Below are 16606 nucleotides of genomic sequence, written 5' to 3' on the forward strand. Positions count from 1 at the left end.
AGGACCCGAAATCTGTCAGATATGAAAAATTTTATTCGTACCACGGACTAAAAGTCTTTTTTAGCGTATTCGATTCCAGACTTCACCTTCGGCTCTCACACGCTAAAAAAGGCTTTTAGTCCTAGGTACGAAATATACCATCACTTCAGGGGATGTTAAGAAGTTACATTCCCTACAAATGGTAGATTTGCGAGAAATTAATTTGTTGTTTCATCATTTCTCGGAACAATATTGATGATATACCCTTGCTCTGCGAAATATTGAAAAGTAAAACGATGGAATTGAAAGTTATGATGACGAATAACACCACCCCACAACCAAAAAGTTGCACGGTGTCACAATCAATGTGACACTACAGGTGCATCATGGATACCTCATTAAGCACTGCTTATTATAAAATACAAATTATCATCGACAGAAAAATTCTTTTGCTGAGTTTTTATTCAGATAATTGGCACCCCCATTCTTGTTTCGTTCTTTTTTGTTGTTGTTGCTTGTATTCCGATTTTTATCGTATTTCATTTATACAACTTGTTCAATGCATTATAATGATTACCCATTTGCGTAACAAAACGAAAAAAAATTGTAACGATGTTCTTTATCATTAGTTATAATTTGCAACACCTGAGAGTTGTATAAGAGTGGTGATGGAAAAAAATGTGTCAAGTTATTGTTCAATAAGTTTTACAATGAAGTACAGAAACGACATTTCACTACTGTGAGTATAAATTAATATATTTCATTTTGATTTTCAGCAAGAGTATCTGAAGAAATTTGTAGACATGGCTATGGCCTGTATCTTTTGTCTAGTTGGTTAAATTCTTCTGAGACATTTGACTATTAATGGGTCACTTTCATTACTTATTTCCAACATTTGAGAAAATAGTGTTCGTAACGCTTTGTGAGTTAACTTCTCTCAGACGGCAAGAATCTGTTCTGTTTATCTAAATGTTTTCAATAAATAAGAGGAAAATCTTTTACTTCAATTGTATAAACTTTTGTTTTCATACAAAATCGCACTAGCCAGTGTTTATTTATCTTTTTTTTTTTAACCGCTGTCGATAACTGGTCACATATATTTGAGTATCAAACCTTCGCAACGTTCCGCAGAAGTCTGAGAAAAATAGGAAGTCACCTTTTTAACGTTTATAATGCAAGAATGAAATTCGATATCCCGTTGCTATACATACAAATACTTAATGTAATTGCATGTATGTATAATAACCACGGTGAGCTTGAAAAAAATTTTATTCGACCTCTCGTGGACATGAAATGTTTCTAGTGGTTTTTGTAGAGGTATATTTTTGTGATCAAATGAGTCACCAGTAGGGTCCAAAAAGTCTTCGAAGCTCCCAAAAAAATGAAAAATCGATCTAATTAAAAATTTTCCCATCGAAATATTTTCTTGTTATGTTATTCTTATTTGTGGTGCCGCCCTCTATAAAAACCACTAAAAACATTTCATGTCCACGAGAGGTCGAATAAAAAAAAATTCAAGCTCACCGTGTAACGTCAATATCGCATGTGGACCAAGTTGAATGATAAACGTTGAATAGGTTGGACTTCTACAGGTTCCTTGTTCCTTGACAAATCTCGAGGGGTGACGCACTTCCATTTAATCCATTTAATCCATTAAATCCATTTAATCCATTTAATCCAAAAAAAATTTTTTTGTTTTACCGAAATAATTAGGCTACCCACCTGAAAAATTTGTAAAGTAATTGCGAAAAATAGATTTGCACGATCACCAGCTCGTTTAAGCTCTCGTGAGGTAAAGGATTTTTTTTTGTTAAAAATGGTATTAAATTTATTTAATCCATTTAATCCATTTAATCCACTTTACACCAAAAACTCCTAAAAGTGGATTTTTTTCTCTTTTTTACATTGTAGTATGAGTTGTAGTACGTGGTTTGATCAAAATCAACAATTTTTAAGACTTTTACAGTATTTTGTAAAATGAAGTTTTTTCGTATTTAATCCATTTAATCCAATTTTTATTCCATTTAATCCATTAAATCCATTTAATCCATTTAATCCATTTAATCCATTAAATCCATTTAATACCATTTAATCCATTTAATCCATTTAATCTAGAAGTGAGTTACCCCTCGACAAATCTCCATTTAGAATCATTATCTTCCGTATATTCCGTATGTATGAAGATATACTCGATATACTGGATATACGAGAGTATATCGAGTATAAATAAAATGAAAGGAATTCCCCTGGTGACACACAATTGCGTCAACGGCTGCGAAGTTTATATGTAAAATGGAACTTAACAAAATCAAAATTCTGAATTTTCGAGAAAAATATTTTCTTCAAGTTGATTTCTCACACTATCTTTTTATAAAATTTGGCTATTCCGACAATCTGAATATAAAATTTGGTGTCACCCGCCTTCGTGCTTGTCTTAACCTGTTCTTTCAGAACTTTGCCTAATTTAACCATGGACGGTTAATAAATTCGTATCTTGATTCAAATGCATGCATCGATTGATATTTTCATAAAATGGAAGTAGAAAAAACAATGAAAGAACGAAAATGATAATCTGTCAAATGCACAAGAACTTTTTTTAAATCGATTTCAGTTAAAGGTTGAATATTCTATCAATTCAAACAAGCTATCAATTACATGAACATATCTACAAAATGTACATAATACACTTAGCAAATTCTTTATTGTCTTCATTCAGAGATAATCGAGATCCGTATATTTATTTGACATTTATTGGAAATGTTTGTTTGAACAAAATTTTACATTCGAAAATGGGGGGATGATGATAAGTATATGAATACATCCTTTTTTGAAATAATCATTTTTCAATAGTTATAAGTTGGAGGGTAAATTGCTGTTGTGCCGGTGTATTTGTTGAGTAGACAGTGATTTTCTACTGTTCAAAGTAGCAAAAGTAGAAAATGTATTTATCTTTCAAAACTATGAAGAGCTCTAAAGCAGTACTCCTATTTATAGTGCTGCTCATAAGTTACGCATTTTAAATAGACTTTTCTGATGCATGTAAAATGGAACATTTCTAATGGACTGTCTTCTACCCAAGTAACAATTTTTGGTAGTTTTACCTGTTTGCAACCGTAATAAACGGGAAGTATTTCAATTTTGAAGAGTAGAACAACCATTAGGCAACTACAATACAAGCTTTAAATCCTTGTTCAACTATATATTTACCGTCAAACTACTGATAAACTACCGTTGTTACTTTTTATTGAGTCGCAAAGTACCGTTGAACTAGAGTATTATTACCGTGGTACCACTGTTATACTACCGTCTAACTAGCGTCATGTCACCGTCGTACAAACTTTGGACTACAATTGGACTAACGGACATAACAATGTTTGACTAGCGTCTTATTACCGTGGTACAACTGGCATACTACCATAATAGTAAACGTTATACCACTGTTGAACTACCGTTGAACTATCGTCATATCACCGTATAAATAACGTCTGTCTACCTTTTAGCTAGCGTCATACTACTGTTAAACTACAGTAGACTATCGTCATTCTACCGCCGTACCTGTGTCCAAACAACCTCGTACTATAGTGTAGTATCAGCAGCACCAGCTTTTCCAATCACTAATCTCGTCATTCCAAAATATTTTAAACGCACTTTTAGTTTTTTTCCAATTTATTGAAGAAGAAAAAACGAAAGAACTGAAGCAAGTAACAGAAAAAGTAAAATTTAACTCACAACAGAAAACCAAAAATGAAAAAAGTAAAAGGAAATTATTGATTCGACCAATCTTGTCTACCAATCTTGCTCGTCACTATTATCATCGGTCTGGTCATCATCATCATCGTCGTCGTCATCATCGTTGGCGTTGCGGGATTCACCTCTACGTTGTGGATATGTGTATGTTACAGTCCGCTGACGACTTTTCGCGTGTTTTAGCCAGTCAGCCATATAACTTTGGTATTGATCCCTTTTGTATTTTTTGAAGTGAGCAGCGATGACTCCGAAAATGAAATTGTTGATTGATGTTAGTTTTTTGAAGGCCTGTTTTTCTGACGTCCCATTCCAGCAGTAGTGCTCGAGCACACTGTCCAGAAACAGATATTTCATTATCAGGCGAATGGTCTTTTTCGGCTTTTTAGTGATAAATTCATCAGCTCGAGATTTCTGGAGGAATAAAATAGATATCTCCCGTCAGAATATTTTTGAAATAAAAATTCCATTTTGGTTAGGACCAATTTTTCATTAGTTCCCTAATGCATTAAGCTCGGATGGTATTTAAGAGAATTCAGAATTCAACATTCTTACTGAAATTTAAAGAATTTTCGGGAATGTAAATACCAAAAATAGGTACTGGCCTCGGTTCATTCCTGTGATTTTACCTTTTTAACCTTGCACTTTTGGAGGGCTTGGTGGAGTATAAGTTGTAAGAAAATTGGTTATTACCAATCGTAGTTTAAGGTCCAGGTTCGTTCTTAAATTCCACTCTAATTTTTCAACTCCCCGCAGACGCCGAACTGGAAAATTCTCATCCAAATCTTCAAAGTCATCTTCAACAATAGGGACTGGGTTTACGGGATGTACCTCAGGCCGGACAGGTTCCAGATCTTTCTTTTGTCCCAGATTTGGATTACGACCTTGTGTTTGGAACAAATCATTAACAAGATTGTCATGTTTTACAATCATTTTAGCCTCAAATAAGACTTGTCGCTCTTCCTGTTTCTTTTGTGCGTTCTTCAACTCATTCAGACTTCTTAACACAGTTTCTTCAAAGGTGGCACTGCGATGCATGTTAGACGAGGAACCCTGTGTTATTAAATCATTTTCGAGTATGATGGGATTGGACGTAGCTTGATCTGTAAACATAATGACAGAACGAATTAATATACATATCGGCACAACTATAAAACTATATAACCGATCTTCGTGTTGGTAGACACGTATTCCGATCCTCGGGAAAACAGAACATTCCGCGTATTTGTATGAACCTCGACTGGCGTACTCGAGAACTGAGTATCAATTTTAACGCTATTACACTCGGCTTCGTTTTCGAATCCAAAGGATAACGGAGAATTCTGCACACTCGTCTGTACTTCGTATGGCGTACTTGAAAACTGAGTACCTTTGTAAATTTCAATGTTAGCCTTAATTACACAAAATTCGTTCAATTACTTAATTCAATGAGGAAGTTCTGAAAGAATAGTTGAAGACACTACGCTAAATTTCTTACATGCTTCAGGGAGGAAGCAAGTGAATTTTAGTATTTTTCTCGTAATTCTCAAATGCAAGTTTTTTTGATATCTTGTTTGGACGATTGAAATTATATTAGGCCATTTGGCATGCAACAAGAAAAACTGTCTAAAATCTATTTTCCAAACAAGATACACAAATAACTATTCCACAAGAGACTATTTAGTACTATTGTTGAGACTCTTTTACCCAGAAAATTAAGAAAAAGAAGAGTTTCTGTCAGTTTCTTTTGACAATTCATTAGATTATTTTGATTTTTGTGAATTTTATCAGTGCTTGATGTAAATAACGATGTTTCGCTGATTCAATGATGTATCTATTTGTATGAAAATATCTAGCTTTCAAGAGGCTAGAACCGACTATGCAGTTTAAGTAGACGAAGAACTTTTTATAAGTGGTTTTTTGAGCCAGTACAAGAATGTGTTTACAGAATATTACACTACACATTACGCTACAATGTACCTTTTCTGCCGTATGTGGGCAAGGCGTCACTATCCAATTTCTCTGGTTTGCCCGACTTTCCTCCGTATCCACCGTTTCCACGTACCAGTACCTCTTTTTGATGAGCATTTCCTTCCGAAGATATACCATTTAGCTTCTCATACTCTCCCTTTGTTATGGTAGAACTTGGAGCCGAGGACTTCTCTATAAAGTCATTCGAAAATGAATAACGTACGCAAATTCGAGAAAAAACTAATTCCCAGACTTACTTCCAGATTTTAAATAGTTTGTATACCGGGGAGTTGTTGCGGCCTTTGAAGCTAAAAGTATGTACGTTATAAAGGTAAATGTGAACATAGGATGTAGGACGGTAATTACGTGCGGATTTCAAAGATTTCTTTAAAATTTGATTCTTCTTTTGTCCAGTAGCTAATACCCTATTAGGAACTGGTAAAATGATTAGACATTTCAAATTACTGTTTACGGTTTATGTAGGGAATTACTGTGGATTTTAGGTTTTTGAAAGCACTGTCTATGATACTTGCTTGCTTGCTTATCATCAACATTCAACGCAGTTTTCTTGTTTCCTTCCTCTGAAGCGCAATAGTAAACGAGAAAAATATGAATCAAATCCCAAAATTAAAAAAGTAAAAAATTTAATTCTGTGTGAAGCACAGAGCGGAAGTAGCTACGAATTGCTTCAGGACATTTTTTTTCATTTTGGTCACAGTACCTTCATTGATTTTGTTAATCGCCTCGTTCACATCGATTAAATCAGAGAGGTTGGCATTGACTGGATGGTCTCGCTTCAATTTTTTTCTTTCATTCTCTTCCCGGAATGAATTCGAATCCCTGTGTTTCGAATACATTTCCTCCACCTCTAGTGCTTCCTTAAATGTTTCTAAATTGTTTTAACATAGATTAGGTCTTATGAGTCGTGGGGTAATTTGGCACACGGTGCTAAAAGAACGCATTTTTCAACTATGTAAAAGGTGAACTCGCACACGATTTTTCAATACCAAAATTTTGTAAAAGGAGTCATTAAGTTGATGACATGGCGAAAAAGCATTTGCAGCAACCAACTTGCGTATGCGAGTTCAACTTTTACGTAGTTTAAAAGTGCGTTCTTTTGGCACCGTGTGCCAGATTCCCCGATACCTCTTATGATTACAAATACCAATCCAAACGATGACAAAACGAACGTCATTTTATTTTTAATTCGCTAAACATTTCTGTGTGCTAGCATGTAAAGGTGCTAGCACTAAACAATATCAAAATATAAAGCCAATAGGCGGTTTGAGAAAGCGTTCTATTTAGAACTTGCTGTACCGCATAAGGCTTTTTATTTTATTTCATTTTGTTACGTATCTATCTAGAGAATCGTAACAGAAACAATGAACGTTCGAAATTGCATTTACCGCATACTGACATAGAGAGCTTATATTTGAGAATGAATATGTTAGAAAGGCAATTAATGAGTGGTATTAACCACTCATATGTTCATTGATTTAATAGATAGGTTCAAAGGGTGTCTTTTTGTGTAAAATTTACGTCTCTTTCTTTTAAAGGCCGAAAATTTTGATGAACGCTCAGGTAACGCGGACCCTGGTGACCTCTTAAAATTTTCGGCTTTCGGATACAACAATCGCTTAGTATCATTCCTTGTTCTTGACCCATATCTCTTAAGGCTTGTATACCTAGATTTAGATCAATAGGCCGTAAATTTTATGAAGAAAAAGATCCTTTCATATGCCGTTTCATTTACGTTTCATTCAACATTTTCTTTAATATTTTTTCACATTCACAATTCAGCTTCTAATTTAGGAAATGGATGGTAAAGGGGTACCTGATATGACACGTACCCAAAAGTAAAGTAAAAAGTAGTCCTTTATCTCGTATAAGCTTCATCTCAATTATTCAAATAAATCTTTTTTTTTCACATTGAAATCACTTGTTATGAAAAGCTACGAATTACGTTCCAAGCTCAGAAGCACTGTGTAAAAAAAGAAGAATAAATAAATGTTTTACCGATGTTGTCTCGTAAAACTCGGCACTTGTGCGGTATCCAATCCGGTCCAGGTGTCACAATAGTTTTTCGGTCGATTCTTGAACCTGGAGGGGGCCACCACAATATTTCCTTACGAATCCAAATGCCTGGATGACTCGTTACATGGAGACTTTCATTTTCTGTTGTCTCGGAAACAGAATACATTTATTTTCTGAGAAATTTTTCAATTTTCAACAAATGAAGTAGATGAGTAAAAGGCAACTAAATTGGTTTTCACTTAAGTGAATGCTTCTAGCATACTTCAATTGTTTTATTCAAACCAATGTGGAAATATTGAGTGAATTTTTGAATGTTTTGACTCAAAATTCTTCTGATGAGAATGTTTAGACTTATAAAATCGAATAGTCTGGTCCAAGATATTTTCTTAAGTCATAATACAGATATAATATAATCATCACAAAACTGCGTCAAATAGAGGATAAAAACAGAAAATTGAAGCGAAAATAATAAATAAATTTTTTAAGTAATTCAGATTTCATTTTACACTGTTCCAAACGTCTAAAATGTCGACAAACCATTTTAATGGGAAAAAGAAAGCCGTTATCCACGATATTCGAACAGAAGCTAAACATCGAGTACGTAAAATTATATCTTAAAACATACTGCTTCGATCAAATACAAGAAGCTATTCCAAAGCATATTTTGAAAATCTTTAAAAAAAATCCATTTTAGAAGTGGAACACTGACAATAGCGAAACAAGCGCAAGCGAAGCAGATTGTGAATCGGAATTTTCTATCGACCAAGGTTAATGCTAAGAGATGAATGCGAAATTCTATGATTTTCAATTATTTTGTTTACTAGAAGCCAGAAGCAACACAGAAATTGATTCTCTATCAGAAAGCGATCTGGAAATAAGCGATCTACTAGAAGCGGAGGACTTGAAAGTCGATGTCATTGCGTACATCAAAACATTGAATTTTAAGCTTCGTAAATGGGCTGTTAAAAACAATATCAAACTCAACGCCTTAAGCGAATTACTCACCATTCTAAAAGAAAAAGGTCATACTTCATTGCCCAAAGATGCTAGGACTCTTTTAGAAACTCCAAAAACCGTCGAAATTACCAAAATGGGTTCAGGTCAGTGTTGGTATGGTGGGATGAAAGAGAAATTGGGCGAAATCTGTAGAAAAAAGAATTGCGCGAATCTTCTCGAGCTGAATTTGCATATCGACGGAACGCCAATTTATAAAAGCTCGAAGTCGGAATTCTGGCCTGTTCAATGCGACATCAAAGATGTTGAAATGAAACCGTTTTTTGTTCAAATTTTTCAAGGGACGTCCAAGCCTTTATCAGCGGAATTATTTTTGCGACCATTTCTAAATGAAACTCACGAATTGCTAGCAAACGGTTTATCTGTTATGATGAATGGCCAGCCGAAAAAGTTTCATATACGAATCGATAAGTTTATATTGGACGCCCCGGCCCGAGCGTTTCTTAAATGCATTATTGGACATAGTGGGTACTTTTCATGCGAGAGATGTGAAGAGCCTGGTGAGTTCAAAAACAAGGTTGCCATTAATATCAAAAATAAGCGATCAAGGAACAAAGCCAAAAATGCTGGACATGTTTGCCTGATTGGTACTAATGCTAAATTAAGAACCGACGAGAGTTTCAGAAACAAAGAAAACCAGCAACATCATCACGATTTCTCTCCTTTGGAGGAGCTTCCAATTGATATTGTAAGGGACATTCCACTTGATTATCTACATCTAATTTTGTATGGCGGAATGAAAAGACTTTTAACGTTATGGGTCGAAGGCACAAGCCTTTTTAAATTTTCTGATCGCGACATTATGGAGATTTCAAGAAAGCATGAGCAAGCTAATGCCACCAAGCCGATCGAAATTAATAAACCAAATCGGTCGTTGAAGTGTTTAAGTTTCTGGAAGGCAACCGAATTCCGTACATTTCTTTTGAAAACTGGCCCTGTTGTTTTACGAGGTCACCTCACTGAAGAAATGTACAATCATTTTTTGGCATTACACTGTGCAGTCACTATTTGCTGTAGCCAATCGTTACAAATGTATTTGCCCGTTGCCGAACAGCTTTACAGAACATTTACTGAAAAATTTAAGGATTTTTATGGCGTTGACAATTATACATATAGCATTCACTCAGTGATTCATGTTCCGGATGATGTCGAACGTTACGGAGTTTTGGACAGGTACTCTGCCTTTCCAGGAGAAAGTAATTTGGGCTACCTTAAAAATTTGGTGAGAGGAGGCCACCTTCCTCTACAACAAGTCGTAAAAAGAATTGCTGAGAGAGATTCATTAGAAAAAATCTGCGAAATTGAAGATATTGTCAACATGAAGGGAGAAGCACTGCAGAAGGGAATACTTCGCTTGAATGGAATTCGATTAGATTCAACCGAGAAGAACGGATGGATTCTTACAAAGAATAAAAACATTGTAAAAATAACGAGTATCACCAAGGACGAAAGAATTACAATTCATGGAACTGCCCTGCTGAAACAAAATCAGGAAAATTTTTACGAATTACCAATTGCATCGAGTCACTTGTTTGTCTACCAATCGAAACTCGATTCAACGCCTATGTCCGTCGATTTAGAGGACATGCTCTGTAAACTTTATCGAGTTGAAACATCATCTGAGAAGTCTGTCTTTTTTCCTTTGTTGCACACAATAAAATAATCTTCGTTTACAATAGTACCGAGTTTTGATATAATTTAAAAAGGAATGATGAGTTTTGTAATTTCATGGAACAATTTTAAAACAATTCCGACAATTGTTTTGACGAATTTATTTATTGAACCGATTGGACAATAACATGCACGAAAAATTTTTCAACTTGTTTCCGTTTACTTCAACATCCATTCGGTATGTACCACTATTGTACCAGAGTTACAAAACTAATACACGACATTTGCGATATTGTTGTATGATATTTGTAAAACTGTTGTACGGCAGTTTGAAAAAGTGTTAAAGGTCAATTGGGATAACTGTTGTACGACAGGTGGAAAACTGTAGCACCACAGTTGCAACGGTGTTGTGCGACAGTTGTAAAACTTGGTGAAACAATATCGTACCACTTTTGTGCAACTCTATCACTACAGGTGCTCAACTATTGCTTAACAGTTGTTCATCAGTTGGTCAACGTATATACTACTGTTGTACCACAGTTGTATAACTGTTGTACTACTTTTCAGATATTCCTGAATGATAGTTGTAAAACTGTTGTACTATTCTGGTTGTACTGTTGGACAACTATTGCACAACAGTTGCAACAGTGTTGTACAAAAGTTCTAAAAATGTTGTATGCACGGTGGCATCCACTTTGCATAACGAAAGGTTTACAATAGATTTACGGTGTAGCCACGATCGATAAAACCATTTTACAACGTTTGATAAAATACAACGTAGGTTGCTTTTTGCTACTTGGGTACCTGGTACTGCGTTACGTACCCAAATTAAATTAGAAAATTATTTGGCTGTAAAACAAGACCACAAATGTAAATTATTCTGATCCCGATGTAAGCTATGTGTCTTAAGCTACAAAAAAGGATGAAATTTTAAAAAAATGAAAACTTACGGTCGTGGAAAATCATCATTGTTTTTTGTCAGCAGTGCGAGATGCGGGAAAACAGAAAAAGTAGGAAAATATGCCGTTTCGCTTGCTTTCTCTACAGAAGCTACTGTTGTTCAAACTCGATTTTCACTAATATCTAAATTTTCGGAAAATCTTGTTGGTCGATCAGTAGTTATAGGCGAGAAAGCGAACCAAACAGCATGTTCTGCCTGTTTTTCACTAGTTTTTCCAGCATATCGCTGGATGTTCTAGCTCAAAAATGTTGTGCGACATGTCAAATGAAAGGTGTTGACGAGACGAAACAAAATATTTCATTTTTAAGAAAATCGAATTTGGACAACAGTAGCTAATAGCGAGAAAGCAAGCAACTTTTTCTACTTTCTCTGCTTTCCCGCACCTCCCAATTTCGAACAGGTAAAAAGAGATTTGTCGTCGAAATTTTGTTAAGTGTATTACAGCCTTTTCTGACACAGTGGATACATTGATTTTAACGAAAAATGGTTAAAGTGAGGATGGTTAAAGTTTGTAAATTTTAATAGAAATGATAGCTGGGATAGGTATCTCAGTTGATGATTCCTTTACCATAGAGGAATCAGTATTTGTATGAACATCTACCACATTTTGAGTAGAAACGCAAGTAATATTGTTCTTAACCTTTAAAAATTTCCGAAATTCAATAATGTGTCCTTTCGGATGTCCTTCATTTCTCGTAATCATTTACAACCGGTGTAAATGTAGAATATCAAGTAATTCATCAATTATTATTATTCGTGGTAATTGCATTTGTAAATCAAAACCATTTCACATAAATAATAAACCTTACCGTTTCGAGGCAGTGATTTCATACCTTCTAATCTGTTGAGGATAATGAGATATTTCAGAACTAATTTGATATTTGATACAGTCGCCACATTACATCTTAAGGGGATCTAGTTCAATATAATTCATTGTACCGTCTCACCAACGAAATAAGAAATTGTTACTTTTCATCTACAACATGTATCTCAGTGTGACACCATTAGTGGAGAGTTTACAAGGTCTCTTTGAACATTTTTGCCATCCGACCCATTTGCAGAATAAAAATAACTTTTTTTATCGCAAAATTTCCCCTTCATTCATTCAATATTGGCTAGGTTAGTGATTATTGCTTCATTAAAACATTAAATGCAGATTCATCCGAAAGGGATTACATTTATCTGTATGTTGAGATTAGATTTTTGGTATGCATATCGGCAGTGCTTTAGGTTATTAATTAACAGGATTTGTTATGAGAGAATTTCGATGGACCAAATCCAACTCATGTTTTTGTGTGCGTAGAAAATTCATATTGTTAAGCTTTGGTGTGCAGTTGGTGAAGTCGTTAATTCAATTAAAACAGATTCGAATTTAATCCATATGCATACGACTCAAAAGCATCAAAAGCGAATGTATAATTCCCTTTGTATCATTTGTTATCGATAACGACGACAATTATAAACGACGAGCTCTTATCAATAGCAAAATAGCAAAATTCCTGTTTAAAAAAATTAAGTAAAAAATTTCACAACAATGTATTGAAAACTGTCTCATCAACAAAAGTAATAGATTCGATTGTTGACCTGTAAATAGTCATAACAACAGAGTGTGGATGAGTATCCATATTACATTGTAACAATTAGAGCACATACTGATTTGAGGTAAATTTGTCGGTTAATCAGTACTTGCTCAAGAAGGAGCCTCTCGCAGAGAATTCGATATTATATTTAAGTATTTTTAACAGGCTTTCTACATAATCTGTTACCGTACTTCGTGAGCATTACAATCGTGTCATAATACCGCTTAGGAAACTAGTGTACATATAGGTTATTCTTGCCAACCAAACCAATCCAAGTGTTATGCAAAATCTATTGGGTAAATTGAACGTTTTACATTAAAGATTGTTGAATTTTCGATCGGATATGTCGATATGACACAATCGATTCGTTTCAATCGTTAATAACAATTTAAATCAAAACTTATTTACAACTTCTACTTTTTATTACATCTGCACCTTAAAATTGCTCGTGTTGTAAAGTCTTTGTGCAATTTATCCCCATAAAATCAACATCTAATTTACCGTCCGATACATTCAACTCCATCAGTTTTGCTTGAAATCTAAATTTTAATTTGCATACATTCAGATTCACTGCAAAACTGTATGAAAAACCTAATATTTACCCAATAAACAAATGCTTCGCCACATCCATACATTTCACAATACAATACCGTCCGAAGTAAACGATTTTTGTGGACAAGATATCGTTACTTATAAAGTAAAATATAAACAAATTTTGTTTATTTGTATCGGCAGATATAGCAACTTGTTTGGGTCAAATGCTCCATTTCATAGCAGAGACAATTAACTCAATTCTCAATTCTCAATTCAAATCGAATCAAAATCATTTTTACATTTTACGAACTTCGGTGAATTGCATTGACTTTTAAGTAGTTTACAGTTCTACAATTCAAATGGCTGATTGTTAGTAGTACAAAGTATGTATATTCCCTTAAGAGGCATCGGTGCTTAGCTAAAATTGTAGCCCACATTTGGGTGCTTCGTATTTCACTTTTGACGATATCTTTTCATCAGAATCCTTTTTGAATAATGTACGACCGCAATAACAGCCACGAATGTGTTAAATAAAAATTAGTTTTGGTTTCATCAGTTTGACCAGCTCTGAGAAAAGTGACCAATTTAACGAAATTTACATAAACTGCTCAGTTTTCTCAGAGCTGGTCAAACGACTGCAACCAAATGTATTTTCTGTTGAAAGCTACCACATTCGTGGTCGTTATTACGGTCATATATTTTTCAACATAGGATTCTGGTGGAAAGATATCAAAAGTAAACTGAAATCCAGTATTTAAAAAACGCGCTAATATATGCTTTTCAGCAGAGCATCGACGCCTCTTAAGAGTGATTCATTCTGTAATTCTAAAAGATTATTTTAGTGCTCATAGTTTTGAATTTTATTGGGAACGTAGACCTGGCTAAAATATTATTTTTTTAGCTTTCAGGCATTCATTGTGATTCTGTTATTAATCTTGAATGAACACTAAAGGCTAACTTCGACTGCATAAATTTTTGCAGCGAATCAGACTCGAGGATTTATTTTTTTCCGGTCTACCAATATAATTTTCTTTTTACCAATATTTTACAATTATAAAGTCGAAATTAGTACCATTGCGATGAAAATGAAATAGAAAAAACGAGCATCCCGACCTGAGTTTTCGACCTTTTGTTTTATTAGATTTGAAATCGTTTATTAATGTGGGCTTAAGTCTTTCTATGTTAAGACTTATTTTTATGTTTATGAATAGGTATAATTAGTGTGCCTGCTTTAACTAGACTTTGAGGACCCAGTATCTAAATATCGATCATGGAACAAAACTAAGAGTAATTATACCATTCATTTATTCATTATTTTTATAATTACTTTGAAGAACAGAACTATTATTTAATTGTGAAAACGTTTGTTACAACAATTCTAAAACCACGAAAATATGAGAAACGGCTAGTTTGTCATCTGTTATCGAAAACAATGATGAAAATAAGCGATGCGCTCCAAATAATATTCTCTTATACAGTGAAAAATGTGGAGTAGGCAAATGTAGTAAAAAATCTCGTATCAAACAAACCAAAATACTTTAAACAAATGAAGTAACAGATTAAAGGATTATATCGCGATACGTCTGAAGCTTCTGAAAAGTTAATCAGGACTTTTTAAATCAGACATATTATGGATGTATGGAAATAATACTCAGCTCTCGATAACTGTGCCGTCTGAAATTTGACAAAGGAAAAGAAAGAGAAATGTCAGAATGAATTTTAGGAGCTCCGACATAAACTAAAAATTCACTTTCAAGCAAGCTTCCCAAAGTATATCAATTTTCTAAACTGAGCTTAGTGTGCAACTCCATTACCCTTGCACTTCGGTTGTACAGAAAGTGTTAGCTATTTTTTTGTTGGTTTTTCAAAATAAAACAGAACTGCAACTGAACTCATTTGAGGTAGCTGTTTTTCCTTTTAATTATTTAACAATTGAACGACATTTTTAAATGCATTACATAATTGCTAAATATGAGCGAATGTCCAGTCCATAGGTATGAACCGAATCGTCATAATAATCCATTTAACAAAAATTTAAGTTTTATATTAAATCCATTGTCGATCGAATACGTAATAGTACACGGTGGGATAGAGCTTTATTATGTCACAATCTGGCATTCATAACGAAACAACCATTTGGGTTGAATATACCTTTCAATATGCAACGCAAAACGTTCACAAAAATATAGCATAACAATTGTTGCATAACATACCCTCAAAACCACATATTTCGGAATAAAATGTTCCATTAAGTCCAACCCTCTTTCGCTTCAACAAATACATACCTGTTGCTGAAGAGTGAGGTATCGACGAGTTACAATTTAGTATTATACCAGACATGCGCCACACATAAATTTATTTCATGTAGCAAATTTAAATTTTCACCACAATCATTGAGAAAGAAAATTTGTAAAATAAATTCTCATCCTATCGGCGTTGAATCCTTTTTTTTTTTTTGAAATGATAGGAACAAAATGGAAACAATTGTACAGGTTAAATTCTAAGATTAAAATTTAACGGTAAGATTTTCTACGATTTTTCCAGTTGCATTCAAACCGTTCACGGTATACAATTGCAACGAATCCAAACGGAAAATGATGCATTGGGCCAGCATTACATAATGTACAATTGTAATACATACATATACCTATCAATCAGACTCCTGTATCCACCTTCGTTTGACTATATTCTACAAACATTCAAAGCGCTGAGACACGAGAGCAATGAAAGTTGTATGTGTATACAATCGAATATAAATTGTTGTACAGTTTCATGGATAATTCAGTTCAGTTTGTGCTACCGTACCTGTCGGAATTATATAAAAAAAAACGGCAACGCAAGTAAAGATTTAAGAAAAATATTATTTTTCTTTGTATATTTTGAACAAGATCACTTAACAGTTTTTGTGATAAAGAATTTAAATTGTGATAGTTTTCAGTGAAATATACTTCATCAATAGATGGATAATTCTGCCTCATGAGGCATCCGGATTACATTTAATATTAAACGTAACAATAGTGATTTTAGCGATTGTGTTTCAAAAGGATATTCGTCTAGGACTTGTTGCACTCAAACTAAAAATTAAAAGAACAATCTGCGTTAATTTTGTACGGTACAGCCACTTACCAATTTTAATAAAGAATTTTAATCAATACTTTTAAATTTTACAAGCAAGAGAAAACCCGTTGACTAAAATGTT

The sequence above is a fragment of the Bradysia coprophila genome, unplaced genomic scaffold (assembly GCF_014529535.1).
Source record: "Bradysia coprophila strain Holo2 unplaced genomic scaffold, BU_Bcop_v1 contig_350, whole genome shotgun sequence".
Taxonomy (NCBI): Eukaryota; Metazoa; Arthropoda; class Insecta; order Diptera; family Sciaridae; genus Bradysia; species Bradysia coprophila.